Source organism: Phyllopteryx taeniolatus, chromosome 17, assembly GCF_024500385.1.
Source record: "Phyllopteryx taeniolatus isolate TA_2022b chromosome 17, UOR_Ptae_1.2, whole genome shotgun sequence".
NCBI classification, from domain to species: domain Eukaryota; kingdom Metazoa; phylum Chordata; class Actinopteri; order Syngnathiformes; family Syngnathidae; genus Phyllopteryx; species Phyllopteryx taeniolatus.
In genome coordinates this window covers 21,441,109-21,448,748 of record NC_084518.1, presented here as the reverse complement: position 1 = coordinate 21,448,748, position 7,640 = coordinate 21,441,109, and positions in this window count along the sequence as shown.

Below are 7,640 nucleotides of genomic sequence, written 5' to 3'. Positions count from 1 at the left end.
GCCCAGCCGAGCCAGCATTAACTACATGAGCAGACAGGTCAAAAATAGTATTGGGGAAATGAATAAAACCAAACCGACATAGATCCATAAATATTACCTGAAACGCAGAATAACAGTGGAATGTATGATAAAAGTCAGGATTTGGTCTCAGGATTTTTCTGCACAACACATGAACAATCAGGATTTCAGGAATCAGGACACACTTTTGTCTGAAAAATCTATTTTTAAAGATGACATAAATCAGTCTAGCCCATCACAATTGTAAAATACAAAATATGAACACTTAACTTTTAATTAAGACAGATCATCCAACAAACATGACTTAGCACAGTGCATTCCTCGTGCTGTTGCACGTCTTCTGTATATTTTACTTGTGTAGAAGAGTAACGCTACCAACATGAACTTGTGTGCGCTGGTATGCTCCCTTCAGTGAGGCAGAGTCCTGTCTGCCTCACCTTGGTTTATCCGATCAGCAAAACTAAGTATGTAACATACAAATATAAATACTTAACATTAACCTGACTATGGAACACTACAGTGCATATTAAAAGTCTCTGAAAACAGATTGGAGACGTGAAGTCAGACAGAAACAGGCACTTGCCAATTATAAGCCTCCTCGCTCAGTTATTGAGGGACTGTGCAACCTGAGTTGAGATGGGGCTGCTCGCTTATTGGATTAAAAGAAGAAAATCAATAAATACTACAGACCATGCTTTTTGGGGTTGTGTTTCTTTCGTTAATTATGAGGTCTGTTGCTTGATATGGGGATGTGAGTTGTTTGTTTGCTTTTTTTTTTTTAAACTAAATAACCCAATATGAAAACAAACAGAGGGAGAACAGAATCCAGTTGCTGCGAGGCAACAGGGCTAAACACTTTCAATTCATTTAAAGAGAACGCAAATTACATTGATTCATTTTTATTTCATTTTTTTTTAAATTGCTTTGGGATTGAAAGTGATACGTATAATTTAGACATAGTACCATTGACACACTCATGCCTCATTTCCGGCTTCAACTAAAGGAACATCTTTTTTAAACCGTGGAAGCAAAGACAGAACAAACTCCACAGATCTCCTGATTGTGAGGCAGATGTGCTTTCCATTTCCTCAACTCGCTGCCCATGAATAACTCAAGTATCTTAATGTTTGGCTATGCCACAGATTTATTATTTATTTTACCGAATTAATTAAAAATCAGTTTAGTATCACAGTCTTGGGTCTAGAACAAAGAGTCATTTCATTGTCATTTTTGGCCATATGACACATGACAGCTGCTAAATAGTTGCCACGGCAGAAACAAAGTGTTTCAATATTCACAGGTAGCCACGTGGTGAATATCCATTTTTTTCTCCAAAATTCTAATTCCCAGCCACATGGCTTTTGGAAGTGTAATACAGTAAGTTGCTGGAATTCAATGAGGCTGTTGTGAATTGCAATTCTAAAAGGTAGAAATGATCTCTGTTGAAAGAAAAGCAGCATCTGCTTGTTAAATGTCACTGAACAATTTCTGCTTTTATGGTGACTGAAAGGTTAAAGGCTTTTCATCCAGGAGGAAAAATGCTCTCGCCATGCATTTATTTATACTGCGGCTGTAACGGCTTTCTCAAGTGTCCCTATAGGGATGTCTGCACTTCCAGCACCTCACCACTCCAACACACTTTCCCGAGTGGGCCTTGACTGCGCTTGTGCCATGTAAAACTCGTCTCAGAGCACTCTCCCTTTTGCCTGGGGAATGACACCCTCAGAAAACACCTACACGAAAATGCAATTAAAAGCTTCATCTCAGAATGGCACAGACTGTTTTTAGGGGCCGGTGGCAGGAAATGTAGGGTGAAAGCAACATTGTGCAGGATGGACAGAGGATGGGGGAATGAGATGCGAAGGAGTGCTTGCCATCTGCATTCTCCATCTAAGCCACTCATCTTACATCCATCATTTCAGCACTCTGCCTTAATTGAACTACTTTTTACTGATGAGACACAGAAACACACACTCTTACTATTTATAGCAGTACTAAACTCAACAAGCATTCTGCTACATCCAAAAATGCAATATTTAACTGTCTTTTCTTTTCTGGCATTTTAACAGAGATGGCCACAGTTTTCAATTGATTTGACCTACCTCCTCATGTATAACTTGGCATACACAATGTATAGAAACTTAAAACAAATTGAGTATATATTTTAGGTCTCGCTAAGGGATTGAGTTAATTTTCTACACATTCAAAAGCTATAACAAGCCCACGCTGTGCAAGCTAGTCGATGTGAACCAAATATCCAATTAGGTAAATGTTTCTGTGAGGGATTAGTTCATCTCAACAGAATTCCTGTAAGGATGTTTCAACGACACGCATCACAGCCAGCACTTTACTTATCGATTTCTATCCTTTATCTAGCCCCAGCGCTTCCGGGTGTTACATATTGGAGCTGACAATATATCTTCATTCATCCAGATTTTATGAACCTGACCAATTAAAAGACCTCAGAGCTATAGTATTCGTTTGAACACAATAAGTACTTTATAAGGTGATCTTCATTTAACTGTGATATTTGTTGAAGACCTTTCAAGAAGAAAAGAAAAGGGGTAGTGACAGATTGTCAAGACAAAAAGTAAGGACAACGTCAACACATTTAAAGGTTTGTGAGGATATAAAAGTAGATGTGAGCGAGGAAACTTGAGTACCAGCTGGATTTTGACTCAAGCGGATATGTTTGTGGTTGGTCAAAAAGGCCCAAACGGTTTCATTTTTAGTCTGACATTTTGTTGAGGTTCACTGAAGCTTCCTACCATGATTCACAGGAACGGACAAGTTATCAGTGTCTGGTTGCCCCGTGGTGTGCCCAGCATACTGTCATTCCTGCACCTTCCCTTGCAAGATGTGATTTGAAAAAGTCAGGCTGATTGTTATTGAGGAAAAATTTCCCCCCCCAAAATAGGCAATAATGTGTGGGGAAAATAAATGTTGTGTTGGCATTTTATGTTGGACAAGTATCCACCGTTATGCTGGAATAGATACGGCAGACCATCAAGGATCCAAAACAACAACTGTTCAGACATTTTCCCCTCTGAATAGGAACAGTATACATGAGGCGTGCATCCATCGAGCCATCCATTTTTTTCCCGCTTATCCAAGGTCGGATCGCGGGGGCAGTAGCTTTAGCAGGGAAGCCCAGACTTCCCTCTCCCAAGTCACCGACTCACAACGTCCCGAGTCGAGGTCAGCAGTGCCCCATCCTCACTTATACACAGAGTTGATGGTGCACTGCTTCCCCTTCCAGAGATGCCGGATGGTGGACCAGAATTTCCTCGAAGCGGTCTGGAAGACGTTCTCCATGGCCTCACCTAACTCCTCCCATGCCAGTTTTTGCCCGAGCGACCACCAAAGCTGCATTCCGCTTGGCCAGCTGGTACCCATCAGCTGCCTCAGAAGTCCCACAGGCCAAAAAGGCTCGATAGGACTCCTTCAGCTTGACCAATCACGCCCTTCCAGGTCTCGCTGTCCCACAGGAGAACGATTGAGTCCCCAGTGGGAGTGCTCTCCAGCACCCCCTCCAAGGACTCCCAAAAGGGTGGGTACTCTGAACTGCTGTTTGAAGCATAGGCACAAAGAACAGTCAGTACACATACCCCCACCCGAAGGTGGAGGGAGGCTACTTGCCCGTGTGGGTGAGGATATTTGCTCTCCTGATGAATGCTGTTTGAGCTCCATAATGCCCTCATTTGAACTTTCCCAGCAGCCATTTTGTCTCAGTCCAAGTCCACTGATAACCTTTAGCTTGATGGGGGCTAACTTATTAGCTGGATGATAGCTACCTTGCTATCTTCCTTATCCAACTTCAGATGCTAGCTATTTTGTTAGCTTTTTCAGCTAGCTTCAAAAGCTAACTAGCTTGTTAGCTGGATGATGACTAGCTTGTTAACTCCCCCAGCTAGCTTCAGATGGTAGCTTGCTTGTGAGCTGAATGATACTATATTCAGATACATAACAGTCCGGATGGTTCTTTTCCTCTTTGGCCCGGAGGAAGTGATGATGTCTGAAGCCTCCCTGACCGGCTGTACCACGTGACGGAATCGGGAAGCGCTTCAGAGTTTGCGACGAGATTTGACAGCAACATAAACCCCTCATGCAGGCCCCATTCAAAATGTGTGTTTTTTTTATAGAGTTAGCTCAGAGTATGGATAAAGATTGTGTAGTTTGTAGAGGCTACTAGAGTTTGGAGAGTGTTTACAGCATTGTTTGAATATAGCTTGGGCAGTAGATAGCGAGCGATTGCGACGTCACTCCTCAGAATCCTTGGAAAGAAGCTGCTGCCCGCTAACCCGGCGTACTGGTCTAATAGCCCAGCCGTTGGTGCACTCGACTCGCAACCTGGGGTATGGTGGTCGCCTGCGTTCGAACCACAAACAGCACCGTGCCGTATAAGTAACTGTTATTGAGGCTGAACAATTATATTTGTTTATTAAAAACTGCATTTTGCACCATTTCTTCTTTTACACTCATATGGAAATCAAATTGCATTTTCAAATGCATATGCATCATTAACAAGCCCTAATTTTGTTGTTCTTTTCCAAGCCTTGTGCATGGCCTTGAGCTGATGTTTTGGTGTCTTGGGTTTTTTGTTGTTGTTGTTGTTGTTGGTTGTAATTAGTTTACTTATTGTTGCTTGAAGTCCAGAAGCTTTTATTTTCCTTTTCTCTATTTTCTTCACCATTTTAAAAAGCATATTTTTTTAGCACTTCAATTGGTTTTGTCATAATCATAAACATGCTCATGAAGATGTCATAAAACATTGTGGGAGTAAGCCACAAGCAATTGAGTGCCAATGTGCCCTTAAACTATTTTAAAAGAGAAAACTTTTTTTTTTCTCCAGTTGCAAAAGGAATTACTAAAAGTGAAAGAAATAGTCGTAATCTAATTTTTGTTCATCCATCAGTCCATCCATCCATCCATCCATCCATATTTTACCTCTAATCTGTTTCTGTTCTGTTAAAGCACTTTTTGAAGGTTTTATATCACAAACATTCTTATTCTTTTGAATACTGTTCCGAGTCATGGATGAGCTAGAGCCTATCCCAACTGAATTTGCGAGTCAGTCACGAGACACACATCAAAGTTGGAAAACCACTGCATTTGCAAGGTCCTCCCAAGTAGCAGAATTTCTTTTTCTTTTTCTTTTTTTTAGGGTGGGGTGCTCCAGGTTTGTTGTGGAGTGCAATTTTTTATTTATTTTTTTTTTTTTTTACATAAGTTACTGAAGCACATCCAATACAATACAAATCAATATACTGTATATCGATGTGGATTGTCAGAATGTTAAATTAGCAATAAAAAATATATATTTTTTAAAATCCATTTAAAACCTTTACCGTGTGTCTCTTTAAATGACTCTAACATGCAAGTTTGGCCCCACACAGACAGAACAAGAGGTCTCCATGAAAACTGAAGAAAGCAATCTTGGGTTGCCATGGCAACGACAGAGGCACTATTCTCCTTAGAATACGTCAGTGTACCATCCAAACGATAGAACATAACACAGTGCTGTCTGGATTCAAAACAGTCTCCAACACATTCGAATAAGATGGTTTCAATTGACCTCGAAATTGCCATCAGCTTCTCCCCATTTAGTTGCTTGGGATGGTAATTAGAGTGTAGAAGCGGCCTTTCGTCATTGGAGGCACCCACAATCTACATTAAAAAATAAGAAGCATGAGGCTTTTTCCATTTGCCACAAGGAATCTGGATGGCCTTGCCCTGAAAACATATTTATAATTAATATACGTCTGGTGGAAAGTGGCTTCTTCGATTGAAAGGTCTCCGCACGACGCCAGCTAAGTATGAGAAGAATATGTACACTTGACATGCACAACTGTTACATTTGAATTGGAGCATGCATTTCTCATTCCATTACATAAAGGGCACACCGTTTTGGTGCTTAGGCTTGTTATGAGATGTAAACAACAGGTTAGCCAGCACTAAGCATCACAACTCATTTGAATCTGTTCATTTGAAAATAAAATCCCATAAGACAACATTCACAATGGTCACACCGTGTTATCGCTTCATTGCTTAAAATCATAAATAAAGCAGCATAAAGTTGCTTTGCGGTTGAAGTTGCTGCCATCTTTAAAATCCAAATGGATGTAGAGAGCAAGGGCTTGGTGGCGCAAGTGCTTGGTGGATTTGATGAATACGAATGGGCCGTGCGGTGCAGCGACATACATTCAAAATCAAGACGGGTCGTGCTTATCTTGCAACATTTGGAAACGTGCGGCAATCCAAAAGCAGAGACTGCCACCAATGACTATGTTACAGCAAGGCAGGGCAGCTAATGGAGACGAGCTCTTCCCATTAGAACACCATCTGTTCCACCGCAACCGTACTGCTGGCAGCTGCACACATGTTGGAGCAAGACCTCCAAATTGGATGGAAAAGTCCGTGCCCTGGCAGTAGCCGAAGACCTCCTTGGGACAGTAATTTTAGGAAAAAGATATATTTGGCTTGATTGATCAAAAGGGCCTTCCTTAAATTCTCGTCTTTGCAAAAATAGGATTTTAGTCAGGAGTTTAGCTTTAAATTTTACCGTTGAGGCCAGAGTAAAGGTCATAAGTCAAATTGCCATACAAAAAAAAATAATAATCCCACAAGTCATTAAAAACCTTAACTAAAGCTAAAAACTAAAGGCGTGATTGGCTCAGAATATTAATTCTGAAAAAAAATAAGTGGACTGAAAGTCTACATTATCCCTGTAGCTCGGCACTATGCAAAATGTAAATTGTAGAAAATTATAAAGGCCACTAAATTGATTTTTTTTGTTGTAGTGGTCAAAAGGATCAATTGTGAAACCATCCTTCTACATTCAAAAGGTTTTTCTACAAATTCCCCTTGCAGAACGTTTGAGCGGTAATAACGTGTTTCTTTCCGCTTGGCCGTGCCAGTTGAACGACAGGAAGACTGTAGGCCATAATTATCCTGTTTGTTCAGAGGCCCAGCGCTCTTTATTATTTAAATCTCCCAGGGCTGTGTAAGTGCTGAGAGGCGATGCTTTCTCCCCATTTTTTCGCCATGCTGCGTTAGTCAGTCAGTGTTAATGCTGCTCTGTAATTTTGTTCTTCTGTTTGCCTGGTGTTCATCATCAAGAAGGAGATAGAGGCCTTAACCCCCACCCCCTGAAAAAGTGTCACAACTGTAAACAAATAGGATGAAAAAATTGCCTTTCAGACATAGAATGTGGCAATCAATGGATCCCTGTTAATCTTACTTAGAAATGCTAATATTGTTGATAGCTGGCAGTTACCTTTCCACCTATGCTCAAACAAGACCTTCGCGTACGAGACTCGTAACGGAAGGGCGGCTTAGCCTGGAAGAACAGAGCTACCTGAGGAGCGAGGCGTGACAGGTTAGCGAGAATCCGCAGCGAACCCCTGAAATGAGAGCCCAGCGGGGCTGTACCCTATCCTCCGTTAACTCAAGTCAGTGAAAAGGCCATAAGCTGTGCCTTGGTTAAACTCGCTTGTCATTAGTCGTCATGCATGTCTTCTCTTTCTTGGCTGTGTGGTTTTTACTTCTCCCCAGATGACAATTTGCACAAGTTTTTAACAAACTTCAGGAATTCTTTGCACATGCAGGGTTAATGTGTTGTT